Raw genomic sequence first — 14,786 nt, 5'->3', positions numbered from 1 at the left:
ATAAACATCTGCTATTCTTATAAATATCACTTTTTTTCTTTTTGCTTACTTTCTTTGTTCAGAGTGGGAAAAAAATAGTTCAATCTGCTTTGCTTTAAGTAGCTATATTAGGGTTCTTTCTCCAGAGGGATGGAATAGGATGTATGTATATATAAAAGGGATTTTACTAGGGAGAATTGGCTTAAGGCAAAGTCCCACCATAGGCCATCTGCAAGCTGGCAAAAAAGAAGCTGTAGAGTGGCTCAGTCCAAGTTGAAAGCCTCAAAACCAAAGAAACTAAAGTGTAGCCTCAGGCTGAGGCCAGAGGCCCTAGAACCTCCAGGAGGCTGCTGGTGCAAGTCCCAGTGTCCAAAGACTGAAGAACCTAGAATGTCTAAGGGTAGGAAGAGAGGAAGCAAAGCACCTGGCATGGGAAGAGACAGGAGACCCAGCAAGCTTCTTATCCCCCTTCTTGTGGCTGCTTTCTTCTAGCTGTGCTGGCAGCTGATTAGGTATGCCCACTGACATTTAGGGTGAGTCTTCCTCTCCCAGTCCACTGACTCAAATGTCATCCTCTTGTGTCATCACCCTCACAGACACTCACAGAAACAGTGCTTCCCCAGCCATCTAGACATCTCTGAATCCAGTCAAGTTGACACCTAGTATTAACCACAATAGTGGCTGTTTTTAGAATAAAGAAGTGATTCTGGCTGGTTTCTCATTCAAACACTAAAAGAAGTTTGTAATTTTCACACTAGTAATACATAAGTAAGCACTCTCTAGCCATTAGAAATTTTCCTTCTGTTACTTCTTGAGAGGGCTATGTGCCATACCCTCTCTCTGGCCACACACATGCTTCATACCCCTACTACTATGCAGACCTCAGATGGCTGTATAAAAACCAGCCATGTTCTCTGAAGTCCCTCTCTGCTCCAGAAGGTAGGTTTGAGAGGGTAAAAAAGAGATGGCAGACTCCTTTCTGTGCAGCATAGTTACAGGACCTGACTAGTTCCCATTCCTCTCTCTCATTATTTCAAATCCAGATGGCACAATTTGACTATATGGATTACAGACATACAGAAGCTGTAACCAGTCTCTGAAACCAAGGCTAGTGGACTCCAAGTTTGGGATTCACAAGAGGTAATTTTATACCTACAGATAAATTTCCCAGGCCCACCAAATCAGCATATCTATAGTGGAGCCTTGGAATAAAACAAAACTTTGCAATGGGGATCAGAGAAAATTTTCCATTAGGAGCCTTAAGGTTTTTTTTCTTTTTTCCTTTTTCTTTTTTTTTGTTGAGAAGGAATCTCACTATGTTGCCTTGCCCAGGCTGATCTTGAGCTCCTGGCCTCAAGCAATCCTCCCACCTTGGTCTCCCAAAGTACTGAGATTACAGGTATGAGCCACTGTGTCCAGCCCAGGAGCCTTGACTCTTTACATGACTGTTGACTGTTTTTATACTGATTATCCATTTTCCTTTGGAAGAACAGAAGACTCTTCCCACAGAAGATTTATGACAAATTACAAAATTATTGAGACTTATACCAAAGCTTGTACAATCATATGACAAATTAGCAGTTAACTGAGTCAGAAAGAAAGTGCTGTCACATTTGCAGTTAGTTTAACCACAGAATTTAGCATGTTTTTAAAAAGTAGAATAGGCCAGACGTGGTGGCTCACGCCTGTAATCCCTGCACTTTGGGAGGCCAAGGTGGGCGGATCACTTGAGATCAGGAGTTTGAGACCAGCCTGGCTAACATGGTGAAACCCCATGTACTAAAAAAAATAAAAAAATTAGCCGGGCATGGTGGTGCATGCCTGTAATCCCAGCTACTTGGGAGCCTGAGGCAGGAGAATCGCTTGGACCCAAGAGGCAGAGGTTGCAGTGAGCAGAGATTGCGCCACTGCACTCCAGCCTGGGTGATAGCGTGAGACTCCATCTCAAAAAAAAAAAAAAAAAAAAAAGAATAAAACAACATGGCAAGCTGGGTATTCATAGAGCCCTTTGGCTACAAACACACAGAAATGCTGTATAAAATTTAAATATCCTTTTAAAGTATTTTCAAGAAAGTGAAATAAATCCTTAGAGCCAAAAATGAAGATGAAATGGAAGTTAGAAAGGTAAGTGTGTGGATAGTGTCTTTGGTTGCCAAGAGGCAGTTTGGTGATTTGGTATCCAATGGACTTGAATTTTATCAGCCATGCAAGAAGAGGATTTGAGTCCTTGGGCTTGCAAGAGGTGGAAAGTTGGAACTGAGGTCTCCACAAGAAGCCCAGATGCTTACAGGGCTACACCCTCAGTGAAAGTATGCATTAGAAAAAAGTCAGCCAGCAGCAATGGAAGACAGCAAGGAGGATTGTGGGATTTGTCCTGCGCTTTAAGTGGGTGAGGTAGATTAAAGCTGAGGATAGTTCCTGGAGAAGGCTGACATTTGAGGGCTTTTGGCCTGCCCGTCTAGTGAGGTGGTTGCCGGGAGAAAATCTGAAGAGGAATCCAGACAGTGCAGCACAATGCCCTCTGCACAGAACATGACGTAATTAAGATAGAAGTCAAATTAAAATACATTTGGAAATTAATGCATTTCTAAAGAATTCCTAGGTTAAGAAGAAAACTTAATTTAAAAAAGGAAAAATACTTAGACATGAAGAAAACTGAAGGACAGTTTTCTAGTTCTGGTCATAGAAGAGTTACAGGAACCAGAACTACACTCCTGCTTGAAATAATCTCAAATAAAATAGATGAAATAATGGCTTTTAAGACATTGGGCATCAACAACAAAATATGATGATCTCTGATAGATGGGAAACAAATAAGATGAGCCCTACAAATGTCCTAACTTATTGTCCTGAGAGAGTTACCAGACAGCTGCACAGGGATGGGAGACCCAGGTGTAGCCGTCTGAGTTGAAGAGACAACTGAGAATCTAAGGAGACCAAGGCAGATAGAGTTCACAAGACAGAATTCTGGAGGAGAGGGACCTGCACAGAGAATTCTGGGGATCTTTGAAGGGTCCCTTAGGATACTCCACAGAGTACTGGTTGGCATATGAGGAAAACTTATCTGAGGCCAAAGAAAGAACCATCCCAAAGGATTAGAGGGAATGGTGCCAGGCATAGAAATACGGCCAGGAATAGTGACTGTTCTCATAAGCTGGACTGAAAACACTGCATTGCTTTGTGCATTAGGTAGAGTACTCAGAAGGGACTGTCTCAGTAGGGAAGAACACTAAGCCACAAAATAAATCTGAAGAAAACTACTCTATAATTAAATTGCTCAAAACATTCAAAAATAAAATGACCAGAGGACAAAGACATTATGTATGGAGAAGAAGACAGGGATCACAACAGATTTCTCACTGGATACAATGCAACCATGAAAAGAGTGGAGCAGCATGTTTAAAGTACTGAAAGAAAAGAAAAAACTAGTAATCTCAGCTACTCCAGTGGCTGAGGTGGGATGATCACTTGAATGCGGGAACTCAAGGCTGCAGTGAGCCATGATCACACCACTGCACTCCAGCCTGGACAACAGAGTAAGCCAAACTAGAATTCCAGACCAGTGAAAATATTGTTCAAGAACAAAGGCAAAACATATTTGCAGACATTAAAAAGCTAAAATAATGGATCACTCACAGACCTGCACTACAAGAAATGTTAAAGTAAGTCTTTTAGGCAAAAGAAAAATGACACCTGATAGAAATATGGATTTTTCCCAACCTTGGCCTTATTGACATTTTGGACCATATAATTTTTGCGGCGGGGGCTGTCCTAGCATTCTAGGATGTTTAGCAGCATCAATGGCTTTTACCCCCAGTCATGACAATTAAAAATATCTCTCAATATTGCCCCCAAATGAGAACCATTGCTATATGCCACTGCTGTACAGGAAGTACTATAATACCACTTGAAGGTAGACGAATAACCTAAAGACATACACTGTAAATCCCAAAGCAATCATTAAAAAAAAAATAATTATAGCTGATCAAAAAAGTTATTGGCCAGGCACAGTGTCTCACGCCTGTAATCCCAGCACTTTGGGAGGCTGAGGCAGGCAAATCACTTGAGCTCAGGAGTTCGAGACCAGCCTGGGCAACATGGCAAAACCCCGTCTCTACAAAAAAATACTATATATATATGTATATATCTGGGCATGGTGACACATGCCTGTAGTCCCAGCTACTCCGGAGGCTGAGGTGGGATGATCACTCGAGCCCAGGAAGTTGAGGCTGCAGTGAGCCATAATCACACCACTGCACTCCAGCCTGGGCAACAGAACAAAATTCTGTCTCAGTATAATACAAAGAAGAAAGAAAGAAAAGAAAAAAATGTTATGGTCAGGTATAGTGGCTAACACCTATAATTCCAGCACTTTGGGAGGCCAAGGTAAGAAGACTGCTTGAGGCCAGGAGTTCAAGACTCACCTGGGTAACATAGTGAGACCCTGTTTCTACAAAAAAAAAAAAAAAAAGATAATTTAGCTAGACATGGGGTGCATGCCTGTAGTCCTAGCTACTTGGTAGGCTGGCATGAAAAGATCACTGAGCCCAGGAGTTCAAGGCTATAGTGAGCTATAATCACACCACTGCACTCCAACCTGGGTGACAGAGCAAGTCTCCATCTCAAAAAAAATTATGGAATGTTGTTAAAACATTAGCTGAGGGAAATTATAGCACTAAATATCTACATTAGAAAATTGTATCATAGACTGTATCTACACACACACACACACACACACACACACACACACAAAAGTAGCCAGGTGTGGTGGTGCATGCCTACAATCCCAGCTACTTGGGAGGCTGAGGTGGGAGAATTACTTGAGCCCAGGAGTTCAAATGCAGCCTGAGCAAAATAGTGAAACCCTATCTCAGTGTTAAAAAAAAAATAAAGGAAAAGAGTAAAGTTTAAGAAACTAGAATAAAAAGAGCAAAGTAATGCCAAAGTAAACAGAACAAAAGAAATAATAAAGATCAAAATGGGAACCTATAAAATGGAAAACAAGAAAACAATAGAGAAAAGCCAAAAGTGGTTTTTAAAAAATAAATAAAATGCATAAGCTTCTAGTAGGACTGATCAGGAAAAAAAGGAAAAGAGACACAAAGTATCAACATTGGGATTAAAAGAGGTGACATCACTATGGATTCTACACCAATTAAAGGATAATGGGGGAATGCTATAAACAACTTTATGCCAATAACTTTGATAATTTAGATCAAATGGCCAGTTCCCTGACAGACACAAACTACCAATACTCACTTTAGAAAAAAATAGATAGTGCTGAATCATAAAAAATAATTAAAACACTTCCCCACGGACATAGAAATCTAGGCCCAAGATCACATCAAGTTAAAAAGCTTCTGCATAGCAAAGAAAACCAGCAACAAAGTGAAGAAACAACCCACAGATTGGGAGAAAATATTTGCAAATTACCCATCTGACAAGGGATTAATCACCAGAATATATAACGAGCTCAAACAACTCTATAGAAAACAAATCTGATAATTCAATTTTAAAATAAGCAAAAGATTTGAGTAGACATTTCTCAAAAAAAGAAATACAAACGGCAAAAAGGCATATGAAAAGGTGCCCAACATAATTGATCATCAGAGAAATGCAGATCAAAACTACAATGAGATATCATCTCAGCCCAGTTAAAATGGCCTTTTTCCAAAAGACAGGTGATAACAAATGTTGGTGAGGATGTGGAGAAAAGGGAACCCTTATACGGTGTTGGTGGGAATGTGAATTAGTACAACCACTATGGAGAACAGTTTAGAGGTTCTGACAAAAACTAAAAATAAAGCTACCATATGATCTAGCAATCCCACTGTTGGGCATATACCCAAAACAAGGGAAATTGGTACATTGAAGAGATATCTATACTACTGTGTTTGTTGCAGCACTGTTCACAAAGCCAAGATTTGGAAGCAACCTGAGTGTCCATCAGCAGATGAATGGATAAAGAATATGTGGTACTTATACCCAATGGAATATTATTCAGCTATAAAAAACAATGAGATCCTGTTATTTGCAACAACATGGATGGAACCAGAGGTCATTATGTTAAGTGAAATAAGCGAGGCAAAGAAAGACAAACATCATATGTTCTTATTTGTGGGATCCAAAAATCAAAGCAATTGAACTCATGGGGATAGAGAGTAAAAGAATGGTTACCAGAAGCTGGGGAGGGTAGTGGGGGGTGGGGGTAGTGGGGATGGTTAATGGGTATTTAAAAAATAGAAAGAATGAATAACACCTAGTGTTTGATAACAGGGTGACTACAGTCAATAATAATTTAATTGCTTTTTTTTTTTTTGACGGAGTCTCACTCTGTCGCCAAGGCTGGAGTGCAGTGGTGTCATCTCAGCTCACTGCAAGCTCCGCCTCCCGGGTTCATGCCATTCTCCTGCCTCAGCCTCCCGAGTAGCTGGGACTACAGGCGCCCGCCACCATGCCCGGCTAATTTTTTGTAATTTTTTTTAGTAGAGACGGGGTTTCACCTGCCAGGATGGTCTCGATCTCCTGACCTCGTGATCTGCCCGCCTCAGCCTCCCAAAGTGCTGGGATTACAGGCGTGAGCCACTGCGCCCAGCCTGCATATTTTAAAATGACTAGAAGAGTGTAATTGGATTGTTTATAACACAAAGAATAAATACTTGAGGGGATGGATACCCCATTTTCCACAATGTGATTATTACACATTGCATGCTTGTATCAAAGTATCTCCTGTACCTCATAAATATACACACTTACTATGTACCCACAAAAATTAAAAATTCAAAAAATCTAGACCTAGGTGGCTTCACTGGTAAATTTTATCAGATGTTTAAGGAAGAAATAGTACTAACTTTATACAAGCTCCTGCAGAAAATTGAATATGAGGAAATATTTTCCAACTTAGTCTGTGAGGCCATTAACCAGATCCAATACAATAAAAGTGTTACAATAAAAGTACAGAGCAATAGCCTTCACAGACTTAAATGCAAAAATCCTAAATGAAATTTTAGCAAATTAAAGCCAACAATATGAAATTTTAGTAAATCACTATCCAATAATTGGTTAATACATCAAGACCAAAGGAATTTTTTCAAAAAATGCAAGGTTGGCTTTATATTTGAAAATTGATCAGTGTAATTCACCATATTAACAAGCTAAAAATGAAAAATCATGGTCACTATAATGGTATAGAATAAGCTTTTGACAAAATCCAACATCCATCCTTGATTTTGAAATTTTAAACCCCTCAGCCAATTAGGGGTAAACGAGATCCTAAATCTGATTTAAAAGTATCTACAAAAATTTTATAGTTGGTATCACACTTAATGGTGAAAGACTAAGCTTTCCGCCTGAGATCAGGAACAAGATAAAGTGCTTTCACCACTTCGTCTACTCAACAGTGTACTGCAGGTTCTAGCCAGGGCAGTTAAACAAAATAAGTAAATAAATAAATAAATAAATGGCATACAGGTTGGAAAGAACAAAGTAAAATTGTCCTTCTTTGTAGACAACACAACTCGCTATGTATAAAATCCAATTAAATCTCTTTTAGGCCGGGCGCGGTGGCTCACGCTTGTAATCCCGGCACTTTGGGAGGCCGAGGCGGGCGGATCACAAGGTCAGGAGATCGAGACCATGGTGAAACCCCGTCTCTACTAAAAATACAAAAAAATTAGCCAGGCGTGGTGGCGGGTGCCTGTAGACCCAGCTACTCGGAGAGGCTGAGGCAGGAGAATGGCGTGAACCCGGGAGGAGGAGGTTGCAGTGAGCCGAAATCACGCCACTGCACTCCAGCCTGGGTGACAGAGCGAAACTCCGTCTCAAAAAAAAAAAAAAAAAAATCTCTTTTAAAAGCTACTAGAACTAGTAAGTGCATTTAGGAAGGTTGCAGGACACATAACTTTATAAAAATCAATTTTATTTTAATATACTAACAATGAACAATTTGAAATCAAAATTTAAATAATGATACCATTTATAATAGCATTAAAATATGAAATACAGTAATTAATATGACAAAAATGCAAAATATCTGTATATTAAGTACTGTAAAGCTTTGGTGAGAGAAATTAAAGAAGACCTAACTAAATGGAAATCTACTTTGTTCATGGATCAGAGTATGCAGTATGGTTAATATATCAATTGTCCACAAACTGAACTATAGACTCAAATCCATCTCAATCAAAATCCTAGTAGTTGTGTGTGTGTGTTTTGTGAAAATTAAAAAGTTGTCTCTAAATTCTATATGAAAATGCAAAGAGCTTAGAGTAGCCAAAACAAATCAGAAAAATATTTAAAAAATTTGGAGGGCTAACCTGATTTTAAAACGTATGTAGAACTACAGCAGTCAAGACAGTGTAGTTTTGGCATAGTGATAGAAAAATAGATAAATAGAAGAGAATAAAAAATTCAGAAATAGATCCACATATATATGAGCAACTGATTTTCAACAAATGTTCAAAGGCAATCAGTGGATAAATGGTATCTTTCCAACAAATCATATTGGAATAATTGGATATCCCTATGTAAAAATATTAACTTTGATCAATATCTCCCAATATATTAAAAATTAATAATGAATAGTATACCTCAGTAGGAAACCTAAAACAATGAAAATTCTAGAATAAATCAGGAGAAATTGTGTCATCTTGCATTAGACAAACATTTCTTACATATGATGCCAAAGGTATGATTCACAAAATAACAATTTGATAAATGGATGTCATCAAAAGTAAAAGATCTGTTTTTTGAAAAGTACTGTTAGGAAAATTATAAAACAAGCCATGATCTGGGAAAAATATGAATACAGCATATATCTGATAAAGGATTTGTATCCAAAAGTATCAAAATCCAACAATAAGGAAACAAATAACCCAGTAAAATAATGTGCAAAGATCTGAACGGATACATCACTGACGAAGACATTCAGATGGCAAATAGGCACTGGAAAAGATGTTCAATATCACTGGTTTTTAGGGTAATGCAAATTACAACCACAGGGAGATACCACTACACCCCAATTAGAATGATGAAAATTAATAAGATAGTTCACATCACATGTTGGCAAGTATGTGGAGGAAATGGAACTTTCAAACATTGTAGGCAGAAATGTAAAGTAGTGTAACAGCTGTGGAAAACAGGTTGGCTGTTGTTTAGAAAGTTAAATGTGGATTTGACAATGAATTATTGGCTATGACACCAAAAGCACAGGCAATAAAAGTAAAGCCAGGTGTGGTGGCTCACACCTGTAATCCCAGCACTTTGGGAGGCCTAGGAGGTTGGATCACTTGAGGTCAGGAGTTTGAGACCACCTGGCCAATGTGGCAAAACCTCACCTCCACTAAAAACACAAAAATTAGCCGGGCATGGTGGCGTGTGCCTGTACTCCCAGCTACTCAGGAGGCTGAGGGAGGACAATCCCTTGAACCTGGGAGGTGGAGGTTGCAGTGAGCTGAGATTGTGCGACTACACTCCAGCCTGGGCAACAGAGTGAGCCTCCGTCTTGAAAAGAAAAAAAAAAGTAAAAATAGATAAAGTATACTCATCAACATTTAAAACTTCTGTGCACTAAAGGACATAATCAGACTGAAAAGACAACCTATGGAATGGGAGAAAATATTTGCAATTAAACATTTGATGAGTAGTTGATATCCAGAATATATAAATAACTCCTACAATTCAATAACAAAAACTTAAAAAATGAGCAAAAGACTTAAATAGACATTTCTCCAATGATATGCAAATGGCCAACAAGCATATGAAAAAATGCTCAATATCATTAATCATTAGAGAAGTAAAAATCAAAACCACAATGAGAGGTTGTCTCACACCATTATGATAGCAATTATCAAAACCATAATAACAACAACAGAAAAGAAAATAATAAGCGTTGATGAGAATGTGCAGAATTGGTACCTTTGTGCACTGTTGGTGCAGATGTAAAATGGCACAGCTGCTACATAAAACAGAATAGCAATTTCCCAAAAAATTAAAAACAGGTTGGGTACGGAGGCTCATTCCTGTAATCTCAGCACTTTGGGAGGCCGAGGCAGTTGGACTGCTTGAGCCCAGGAGTTCAAGACCAGCCTGGGCAACATGGCAAGACCCTGTCTCTATAAAAAACACAAAAATTAGCTGGGCATGGTAGCGCGTACGTGTAGTCCCAGCTAGTCAGGAGGCTGAGGGAGATGTATTGATTGAGCCTGGAAGGTCGAGGCTGCAGTGAGCCGGGATCACACCACTACACTTCAGCCTGGGTGACAGAGTGGGACCCTGTCTCAATAAAAAATTAATTGATTAATTAAATAAAAATTAAAATAGAATTACCATACAATCCAGCAACCCCACTTCTAGGTATATATTCATAAGAATTGAAAACAGGATCTCTAAGAGATATTTGCACATTCACTTTTACAGTAGCATTATTAACAATAGCAAGAGGTGGAAGAAATCCAAATGTCCACCAATGGATGCATGGATAAACAAAATGTCATATATACATGCAATGGAATATTATTCAGCCTTAAAAAAGAAGGTAATTTGGCCGGGCACAGTGGCTCACGCCTGTAACCCCAGCACTTTGGGACGCCAAGGTTGGGCGGATCACGAGGTCAAGAGATTGAGACCATCCTGGCGAACATGGTGAAACCCTGTCTCTACTAAAAATACAAAAATTAGCTGGGTATGGTGGCACACACCCAGCTACTCAGGAGGCTGAGGCAGGAGAATCGCTTGAACCCAGGAGGTGGAGGCTGCAGTGAGCTGATATCCTGCCACTGCACTCCAGCTTGGCGATAGAGCGAGACTCCGTCTCAAAAAAAAAAAAAAAAAAAAAGGCAATTCTGTCATACACTACAACATGGATGAATCTTAAGACACTATGCTAAGTGAAATAAACCAGTCACACAGAAACAAAGACTGTGATTCCACTTCTAAGACATATCTAAAGTAGTGAAACTCATGAAAACAGAAAGTAGAATGGTGATTGCCAGGGGCTTGGGGAATGGGGAAATAGTGAGTTTTTTAATGGGTATAGAGTTTCAGTTTCGCAAGATGAAAACGTTCTGGAGATTGACTAGCACTGTGAATGTACTTAATACCACTTAACTGTAGGTTTAAAAATAATTAATATGGTAAATTTTATGTTTTGCATTTTTTACCACAATTAAAATTTAAAGTCTTTAAAAAAAACTATTCTTGCAAAGGAACCCCAAATTAATTAGATCAGTCTGTGGAGCAATTTTAGCCTTAGGATATTGTAGAAAACAACAGAACAATCATCTGGCAATTGGTGGTGCTTAATAGCTGGGTTTGATAAGGGAAAGAGACAATGTGAATCTTGATAAATCCACTCTCTTTTTGGGGTGACAATGTGTATGCCCAAGGCTGAGCTCTCTAAGGAGCAATGTTGAGGCTTCACATTTGGTAGTGTTGGGGATAGACTTCACTAAATTAATCTAGCCAGTCACTAAATAAATAAACAAGCAAATGAAAATACAAAGCCCAGGAAAGAGGGGAGCAGTACCTAGAGTTGCTATAATGTTATCTAAAATGTTCTATTTCCAATAAAAAATGATGAGACATGCAAAGACACAGGAAAAAGCCTGACCCTGTGCAGTTAAAATAGTGAAGTTAGTATGCCTGCGACTGTTATCCTTAGAAAGGTCTACTCTCAAGGTTGGTCAGCATCTGGGAACCTGGATGTTGAGAGATTTTCCACCATTCCCTGATAAGAATGGATCACTATACCTAAATTGTTTGTGCAAACAATATGGTTTATGCTGAATACCTACTTTTTTCTGGGAGTTTAGAATTTTAGTACATGCCAGGCAGAGTGTGCATGTGTGCCCAGCCCACACTAAAAATTCTCACATTGAATCTCTAGTCCGTTTCCTAGTACACAACATTTTACACTTGTAGCAATTTGTTCCTGGAGGAATTAAGCTTGTCTTTCGTAATTCCACTGGGAAAGGGATCTTGGAACTTACACCTGGTACTCTCTGGAATTCACCCTATAAGCCTTTTCTCTGTGCTGATTTTACTTTGAATTCTTTTGATGTAGCAAATCATGGCTATGAGTATGAATCTATGCTGAATCTTGTGAATCATTGAACCAAAAGGTGATCTGGATATCGTTAGCTAGACTAAACAAAGAAATGAGAGAAGACTAAAATAAAATAAAAAATGAAAAAGGAGCCATTAGTCTTCATTCAGACTAATAAATGGGTGTTCACAAAATTGGGCGTTGTCAAATCCCCCAACCTTGTTTAAATTTAAAAGATTGATTATAAGTTTAGGTTTTTCCAACAGCAGAGCCTGAGACAAGGACGTAGGTGGAGTAGATTATTTTGAAGGTGATCTTAAGGAGCAAGAGGGAGTGAGCAGGAAGGGTAAGACACGGAAAGTCAAAAGCCAACAAAGAATGAGTTATTGAGCTGGATCCACTGTGGGCAACTGAGGCTCATTTTCACTAGGGGCCCTCTAAGGGCCCATGTAGAACATAGCTCAGACTTTTCTTGTCAAAGGACAGGACGTTGGGGCATTTGTGTACCAATTCTTATTTATCATTCTTTCAGGTTTGCCTGAGGGGATGTTATTCTCATCCACTTCTTCCAGTTTGTGCCTAAGACCTGGCTGAACAGGCTTCTGAACTTCCAGAGGAAGCCTTCAACAAAATAGCCTAAGATGTTATGGTGTGTGCTTGAGACAGGACTCTGTCAGGATGGCTACATCCATTCTCCCACAGCTGCACGAAAATCAGAGGTGGGCAGAGGTGACTGTGGTAGAGAATACAAAGAACATCTGTTTTAGGTAATAAGCAGACGCTTCTTTTACTATGCTTTTAGCATCAAAGAATTTTAGTGTTTTAAAATATGCCCTTTACCTGTGTAGTAACTACTTCCATTGTTTTCCAATACCCAAAAGTAAAGTATCTGCAGAATACCTTGGACTGGGAAGGGCCTCAGTTACATTTGTTCTACTCCCCAGACACCCAGACACCTCTAAGGCTAGGAGATATTAGACTGACTTTAGAATGACCACTTTTGGGCCTCTCTAGAGCAGAATGTATTCAAGAGTCATGACTTTCTATATAAAAGTCCACGTGGGTATAAGCCAAGATAGCAGGCCTCCCTGCCTCCCACCCCTAACGATTATCAAAGCCTTAGATGCATTCCCAGTGAACACAACATATTAATGCTTCTTTGCATTCAAATTAGCATGAGATGTCCAAGGCCCGACCACAGCTAAAGTATTCAGGAGGCTGAAGACACTCTTCATGCTAGCTGTCCTGACTTTTCTCCCCCTTTTCCCTACCTGTGTCTTGCCTCAGTCTCCTGAATGATTTTCTTGCCTCTGGGTGTACAAAAGCCTAAATATAGTGGTGGAAACAGCATTTGCCTTGGATTTCAAAGCCTCACTGGTTATTAGGAAGGTATTTTAACAAATTACTTAAACTTACTCACCCTTAGTTTCAGTATCATCAAAACTGTCACAATATTATCTGTCTCAAAGGGTTCATGTAAGGGAGTAAATGAAATTAACCATGTGAAAGAGGCTGACACATAGCAAGTCATTTTTATATGCTTTATTTTGTTTTCTAATATTCTAGCTTTGCCTCGCTGTCTGGTTTGAACTCTAGCTTAATTCAACTGAAATGTTCTGTGATTGCCAATTATATACTGTTGAAAATTGAGTCTCTGTGTGTGTGTGCATGTATGTGTGTGTGTGTGTGTTGGCAGTGGGATGCAGAAAGTGCAGCTGGGTGGATTTTGGCACTAGTAAAGACCTCTATCAGGGGTCAATGATCTTTTGATTCATTGTAGCATCACCAGCCTAGTAATACAGGGCTGGCCTAGAAACCAATTCGGAACAACCTGAGATTTTCATTTTCATCTAGCCCTTGAGAAAGGCTACAGAAAGACCAAAGCAGATCCCCTAGTATCCCACTTCCTTTCCTTTCCTGCTAGGGCCATAACAGCCCCTTTAGCCTTTCAGATTCTAAAGCTCCCGTCAAAGCCATAGGCACTCCAAGCTCAGCTCCTCTGATTTTGTGATCCCTCTACTCCTACCAATGACTATGTGCCTTTTACAGCCTCTCCAGGTAGGCCTCTGATGAGGGTAAAAGGATAGGCAATGGGATTTCTACCTCCCTCCAAATCGCAAAGAATATGGCTGTTCTGTCTTCCCTCAAGCTTTCCAGTCTGGACTGGATTTACCCCTCTCTGCTCCCAGCATGGTTGGCCTTTCACAGGTGGCCTGTCCCCTTCTCCAACTTTCTGTTCGTTGTTACTCCCTCATTTCTACAAGATCCCTCTCTGAGGATGTAAAGATAAGGGGGTGAGGTTGTCCAAGACAGACATTCGGATCTGAAATGGATCCTTTTAAGTGGCACTGGCCTAATCTAACCACTGTGGATGCCCTTCAGCACCTAGAAAATCTTTAAGTAACAAATGCCCTGAACTGTATTTGGAAGAATCCATATGTGATAGTTCATTTTACATGTTAACTTGAATGGGCCATAGTGTGCCCAGACATTTGGCTAAACATTATTTTGAGTGTCTGTGGGGGTATTTCTGGATGAGATTAACATCTGAATCTGTAGACTTATTGCCCTCCTTAACATGAGTGAGCCTCATCCAAGCCATTGGAGATGTGAGTAGAAGGAAAAGACTGAGAAAGAGAGAATTTGCTCTTTCTGCCTGTCTTCTGGCTGGGACATTGGTCTTCTCCCACCTTTGGTGATATGGTTTAGATCTCTGTCCCCGCCCAAATCTCATGTCAAACTGTAATTCCCAATGTTGGAGGTG

The sequence above is a fragment of the Nomascus leucogenys genome, chromosome 4 (assembly GCF_006542625.1).
Source record: "Nomascus leucogenys isolate Asia chromosome 4, Asia_NLE_v1, whole genome shotgun sequence".
NCBI lineage: Eukaryota > Metazoa > Chordata > Mammalia > Primates > Hylobatidae > Nomascus > Nomascus leucogenys.
The sequence above is the reverse complement of the archived record's forward strand: the minus strand, read 5'-3'. Positions refer to the sequence as shown.